Raw genomic sequence first — 7500 nt, forward strand, 5'->3', positions numbered from 1 at the left:
AACTCTATCCAACACCACACAACACCACCCTACCCACCTTTGCTTCCACACAGGGCAGAACTCTATTCAACACCACCCTACCCACCTTTGCTTCCACACAGGGTAGAACTCCATCCAACACCACCCAACACCACCCTACTCACCTTGCGCCCACACAGTGCAGAACTCTATCCAACTCCACCCAACACCACCCTACCCACTGTGGGCAGAATTCTACCCAACACCACCCAACCACCAACTCACACAGGGCAGAACTCTCCTCTACTCAACACCACCCGACACTCTACCCAACACAATCCCATCACACGGGGCAGAACGTCTCCTTAGAATTATAAGCTTCTATCTGCCACTTTTGTCAAAATTGCGTTATTGACATATTGTTATTCCTAACTTCATAAGGGGAGATGAGGTGTTTCTTGAAGTTTTTTGGACATTATATCTAAACTATGGAATTCTAAAATATCTCAGAACTATCAGCAGAATGCAGATAGAACCTTACAATTCCAAGGGGACGAGAATTCTATTCAATGCACACTTAAAGTTTCCCCAGTCTACCACCCAAGCCTAGAGATGTTACACACTCTCACTCCTCTCTCTATATATCAGACACACTTCACACAGCCATACACACCTCAGGCCCCAAAACTGGACAACACAGACACTTCAAAATCAGATGCTAGACCACACACACACACACTTACATCAGAACCCAGCACCAGCCAACACACACAGACACACACACACACACTTACATCAGAACCCAGCACCAGCCAACACACACACACACACACACACACACAGTCTAGTACTTGCTTCGCTTCTGCCCCGAGTCCCAACTGTCTGTTCCTATCTGGCTGCTACTGTCAGCAGATGCCATAATGTGTGTGTTTGCATCTGTGTGTGCGTGTGTATAGGTGTGAGTGTGTGTGAGTGTGTGTGTGTGTGTGTGTGTGTGTGTGTGTGTGTGTGTGTGCGCGAGTGTGTGTGTGCGTGTGCGTGTTTGTGTGTGTATGTGTGTGTGTGTATGTGACTTAATGCTTTATGATGTGCTGCTGTGAGTGTGTAGAATGACCTGCAGTCTAAAATATGGCATCTGTTTTTATCTGTGCATTTCTGACTGGCTTAAAGTCCCCATACATCAGGCTCATATAGATATTTAAGTCAGCATACATCAGAATCATTTAGACATTTAAGTCCCTATAGAGTCATATAGATGTTTAAGTCCCCATAGACTCATAAAGATGTTTAAGTCCCCATCAGAATCATATACAGTAGATGTTTAAGTCCCCTCAGAATCATATAGATGTGAGTGCTTGTCTCTGTAATCTGCTCCACCATGATGAGGAATCCATATGGATGTAGCCAGCGGACCTCAGCACTAAAGGCAGCCAAAGCTGCCTCCACACCAGTCCTGTGGGATTCTGCTGATCTCACGCCAGGCCAGCAGGCTTCGTAGGGGCAATAGAACACTGGCGCCCGAGGGACAAGTGGAGCTGTGAAGAGAACAGAATTTTGGTCAGAGAATGAAGAAGCAGGAGAGCATTCTGAGGAGATGGATGAAGATGAATGTAGGGGTGATAGAACTTTGGGATAAATGAAAAGTAGAGGCAATACACTACGCTGTGTGTGTGTGTGTGTGTGTGTGTGTCCATGCCCCCCCCCCCACCTCACCTCACCTTGCTGCCAAATCAGAACCCCAATGACCCCCCCCCCCCCATACAGTCAGTGGGAAAGTTTAGCACAGTGGTCGCCAACCCGTCGATCGCGATCGACCAGTAGATCTTTAGGACTTGCCTAGTAGATCCCGATAATAACAGGACAATTAAAAACAGTCACCAAATTCCCACATGTTCGCCAACGTTTACAGGGCGTAGCCTACATTTCAGCGTGGGATAGGATAGCGCATGATTTATTCAAGACCTAGCCATCATAATGCGAGAAATTCCTGCATACATTTACAGTGCTGTCTGATAACGTTAATCTAATAATGGAGCAGCGTGAATGCTGGACCGGACGAACCAACTTCTGACTTGAACCGAACGTAATCCCATGCAGACACACACACGCGCACTAGGGGTGTGAATCTCTCATGTAAAAGACGATACGATTCGCATCTAGATACATGGACACGATTCGATACAAGAAAAGATACATGTTCATAAAAAACAATTCAGTACAATTCGATGCGATTCGATGCAATTCGATGCAGTTCAAGAATGGAAAGGATTCTGAAAGATTTTTTATCATTTTCTCAAGGTGCACATTCATTTTATATTATCAATTATCATGGTCATGGTTGTCAATTAAGCACAAAAAAAATGTGTGAATATTATTATCTAAACTGAGGTTTGTATCATATACTGTATTGAAATGAAAAAAGAATAGTCTACATTTCAGTCAAACACAGCAGCCAAATACAACATAAAAATACTTTATAGACTTTATAGATTTATATAGATATAGATTTTATAGAGTTATATCTGATTGTTTTCAAGGAGCTGTAGCCTTGTTGAGGTGAGACAATACCGAAATAAAATAAAACCGTGCTTAAGACACTCTTGGCCTTTTCTCATATACTGTAGCTACAAGAATAAAATAGGCCTACATATCAATGAACTCTCTGGGCTTATTTTGTTCCAACGGTAGACCTAATATGCAGAAACTTATAATGCCACAAGTCTGGGTGAATATGAACAAAATAATTGGCTAATAATTTGTGCATCGTTTTAGCAGCAAGGGCCAAATTATTATTTAACATTAAGGAAATCCCTTCATCAAACGAAGGCTACTCTACAGACTATCGTTGCTGTGTTTAATTTCGTGCTGGATTTTGAAACAACGACCGAGTGCGAGTTGTCACGTGCTTAAATTGCAGTAGATGTATAGGTAATGAGGTCCTTTGACAACTTTGATGAACGCGCTGTTTGGAACGTAAATGAGAGTCTGAGCGAGCAGAAAAGGTTGTGAACCGATTTGTAACAAGTAAATCGATATAACGACCGGTTCATTTCAGTTTTATTCCGATACGGGGCTTCACGTATCGATGTAGCCGTATCTTACAGGTTAAAAACGGATACCGAACCGATCGGTTAATCTTTACACCCCTAACGCGCACAGCACCACTTTGCAGGTGCGCTCTCTCTCTCTCTCTCTCTCTCTCTCTCTCTCTCTCTCTCAACAGGACTTGTCACCGCTGAAGTCAAATTATGTGCTTTTATATCAACTGCTAACTGGCAGAAAATAAAAAACAAAAGTTTAGCGATCAGGAATTTGTTCTCCATTTGAAGAATGTAATCGATTGCGGACGTGCACAGACACAGAGTGCATTGTAGGCCTAGGCTTAGGTTACTTTCACTTTCTAGAGTACACATTAATTACGTGAAAGATGCTTCATACCAAAACAGCGATCAAACATCAAATTTATCATGACGTATTGTCACAAACACTTACTCCAATTAGAAAATCAAAACCAAAATCATGTAAGTAAAGACTATGTTAAAGTGTGGTTATCTCATTGACGCCTGTATAAGGGGGTGGAGGATGTGATATTTTTGACCTGATACATTTGCCTAAATAAAAGGCCTTAAATTGGAAGTATTTTAGCTTTGATTTTCTTTTGACGCAAGGTAGATCTTGCCTTTGTTCAGGGCGAGGTTAGGGATCTTGGGCTCAAAAAGGTTGGTGACCACTGGTTTAGCAGAATACCCGTCCTTTCAAACAGGGCCCATGGCTTTGTATGATCACAGGCGATCTGCCACAGACAAGGCAGCTGCCTTCCACAACCCCTTACGTAAGAACGCTCCCTGCCAGGCCCTGTCTGTCCTCAGTTGTCCATGCGCCTCCTGCCTGGAGGCAACAGCTGCATCATTTAGCCCTGATTTCAACCTTTTAGGAAGCAGCGTTTTCTATTAAGAGCACACTCTAGCACTGATTTCAACCTTTTAGGAAGCAGCGTTTTCTATTAAGAGCACACTCTAGCCCTGATTTCAACCTTTTAGGAAGCAGCGTTTTCTATTAAGAGGACACTCTAGCACTGATTTCAACCTTTTAGGAAGCAGCGTTTTCTATTAAGAGCACACTCTAGCACTGATTTCAACCTTTTAGGATGCAGTGTTTGCTATGAAGAGCGTACTTTAGTACTGATTCCAACCCTTTAGAAAGCAACTTTCGCTATGAAGAGCGTACTCTAGCACTGATTCCAACCTTTTGGGATGCAGTGTTTGCTATGAAGAGCAAACTCGAGCATACTTTAGCACTGATTTCAATCTGTTTAAATACTCCTAATGTGACTTCGTCTCATTAACAAGTAGTAGCAAATTTATTCCATAAGGCCACCCTTCCTCCACCCTAACTATCCCCATACTCCACCCTAACTATTCCCTTCCTCCACCCTAACAATCCCCCTACTCCACCCTAACTATCCCCTTACTCCACCCTAACTATCTCTCAACTTCACTCTTCCTCCACCCTAACTATCCCCCTACTCCACCCTAACTATCCCCTTACTCCACCCTAACTATCCCCTTACTCCACCCTAACTATCCCCTCTCTCCACCCTAACAATCCCCCTACTCCACCCTAACTATCCCCTTACTCCACCCTAACTATCCCCTCTGTCCACCCTAACAATCCCCCTACTCCACCCTAACTATCCCCCTACTCCACCCTAACTATCCCCTCTCTCCACCCTAACTATCCCCCTACTCCACCCTAACTATCCCCTCTCTCCACCCTAACTATCCCCTCTCTCCACCCTAACTATCCCCTTACTCCACCCTAACTATCTCTCAACTTCACTCTTCCTCCACCCTAACTATCCCCTTGCTCCACCCTAACTATCCGCTTGCTCCACCCTAACTATCTCTTAACTTCACTCTTCCTCCACCCTAACAATCCCCCTACTCCACCCTAACTATCCCCTCTCTCCACCCTAACTATCCCCTTACTCCACCCTAACTATCCCCATACTCCACCCTAACTATCCCCTTACTCCACCCTAACTATCCCCCTACTCCACCCTAACTATCCCCTTACTCCACCCTAACTATCCCCTTGCTCCACCCTAACTATCTCTTAACTCCACCCTTCCTCCACCCTTACTATCCCCTTACTCCACCCTAACTATCCCCTTGCTCCACCCTTACTATCTCTTAACTTCACCCTTCCTCCACCCTACCTATCCCCATACTCCACCCTAACTATTCCCTTCCTCCACCCTAACAATCCCCCTACTCCACCCTAACTATCCCCTTACTCCACCCTAACTATTTCTCAACTTCACTCTTCCTCCACCCTAACTATCCCCCTACTCCACCCTAACTATCCCCTTACTCCACCCTAACTATCCCCTTACTCCACCCTAACTATCCCCTCTCTCCACCCTAACAATCCCCCTACTCCACCCTAACTATCCCCTTACTCCACCCTAACTATCCCCTCTGTCCACCCTAACAATCCCCCTACTCCACCCTAACTATCCCCCTACTCCACCCTAACTATCCCCTCTCTCCACCCTAACTATCCCCCTACTCCACCCTAACTATCCCCTCTCTCCACCCTAACTATCCCCCTACTCCACCCTAACTATCCCCTCTCTCCACCCTAACTATCCCCTTACTCCACCCTAACTATCTCTCAACTTCACTCTTCCTCCACCCTAACTATCCCCTTGCTCCACCCTAACTATCCGCTTGCTCCACCCTAACTATCTCTTAACTTCACTCTTCCTCCACCCTAACAATCCCCCTACTCCACCCTAACTATCCCCTCTCTCCACCCTAACTATCCCCTTACTCCACCCTAACTATCCCCTTACTCCACCCTAACTATCCCCTTACTCCACCCTAACTATCCCCCTACTCCACCCTAACTATCCCCTTACTCCACCCTAACTATCCCCTTGCTCCACCCTAACTATCTCTTAACTCCACCCTTCCTCCACCCTAACTATCCTCTTACTCCACCCTAACTATCCCCTTGCTCCACCCTTACTATCTCTTAACTTCACTCTTCCTCCACCCTAACAATCCCCCTACTCCACCCTAACTATCCCCTTACTCCACCCTAACTATCCCCTTCCTCCACCCTAACTATCTCTTAACTTCACTCTTCCTCCACCCTAACTATCCCCTTCCTCCACCCTAACAATCCCCCTACTCCACCCTAACTATCCCCTTCCTCCACCCTAACTATCTCTTAACTTCACTCTTCCTCCACCCTAACTATCCCCTTACTCCACCCTTACTATCTCTTAACTTCACTCTTCCTCCACCCTAACTATCCCCTCTCTCCACCCTAACAATCCCCCTACTCCACCCTAACTATCCCCTTACTCCACCCTAACTATCCCCTTCCTCCACCCTAACTATCTCTTAACTTCACTCTTCCTCCACCCTAACTATCCCCTTACTCCACCCTTGCTATCTCTTAACTTCACTCTTCCTCCACCCTAACTATCCCCTCTCTCCACCCTAACAATCCCCCTACTCCACCCTAACTATCCCCTTACTCCACCCTAACTATCCCCTCTCTCCACCCTAACTATCTCTCAACTACACTCTTCCTCCACCCTAACTATCCCCATACTACACCCTAACTATCCCCTTACTCCACCCTAACAATCCCCCTACTCCACCCTAACTATCCCCTTACTCCACCCTAACTATCTCTTAACTCCACCCTTCCTCCACCCTAACTACCCCCTTACTCCACCCTAACTTTCCCTTAACTCCACCCTCCATCCTCCGAACTATCCCCTAACTATTCCCTTACTCAACCCTTACTTAACCCTAACTATCCCCTTCCACTATCCTAACTATCTCCTTCCTCCACCCTAACTATACTTTTACTCCACCTTAACTACACTCTTACTCCATCCTTACTCCACTCTGAAGTTGCCATTATTCCACTCTAACTCTAACCTGTCAAGCCTCTGATAAGGTGTATCTTTTAAATGTCTATCCACTAGTCCATGTTAAATTACCCACACAATAATCTCTGACACACACACACACCATACACACACACACACACACACACACACACACACACACACACACACACACACACACACACACACACACACAATCATCTCTGACCTGCTCGTGCATCAGCTCCATATACACGAACACAAACACACATAGCCACACACTCTCACAAAACCATGCATATACATACACACACACACACACACACACACACACACACACACTGTGCCTTGATGTTGCTTCACCTCTTAGGCCGCAGTCCGAATTTGCTATCTAATGTCAATGGCTCAGCTTGCTAATGGAATGCTGACGCACCTCAAGAAAGAGAGGGGAGGAGAATAGGTGAATGAAGATAAGGAAAGAAAGAGAGATATAGAGAGAGATGGAGAGATAGATAGAAAGAAAGAGAGGATAGGAGAAAAAGAGAGAAAGAGAGAGAGAGAGAAGTGGTAGCTACCTCTGGTTGTTATTTGAGAGGATGAATAATGATCCGACCACTGCTCGAGTGTGTGTG

At 45.5% G+C, this 7500-nt stretch overlaps 1 protein-coding gene across 1 annotated transcript in view; it reads left to right on the forward strand.

Annotated features, from left to right (window-relative positions):
- pex5la (peroxisomal biogenesis factor 5-like a) overlaps positions 1-7500 on the forward strand; it is a 60618-nt gene that overhangs the window by 176 nt on the left and 52942 nt on the right. The window lies entirely within an intron of this gene.

Source organism: Alosa pseudoharengus, unplaced genomic scaffold, assembly GCF_046254945.1.
Source record: "Alosa pseudoharengus isolate Yale_2024_CS ecotype anadromous, Long Island Sound unplaced genomic scaffold, YU_APseudo_1.1 YU_APseudo_1.1_scf_11, whole genome shotgun sequence".
NCBI classification, from domain to species: domain Eukaryota; kingdom Metazoa; phylum Chordata; class Actinopteri; order Clupeiformes; family Clupeidae; genus Alosa; species Alosa pseudoharengus.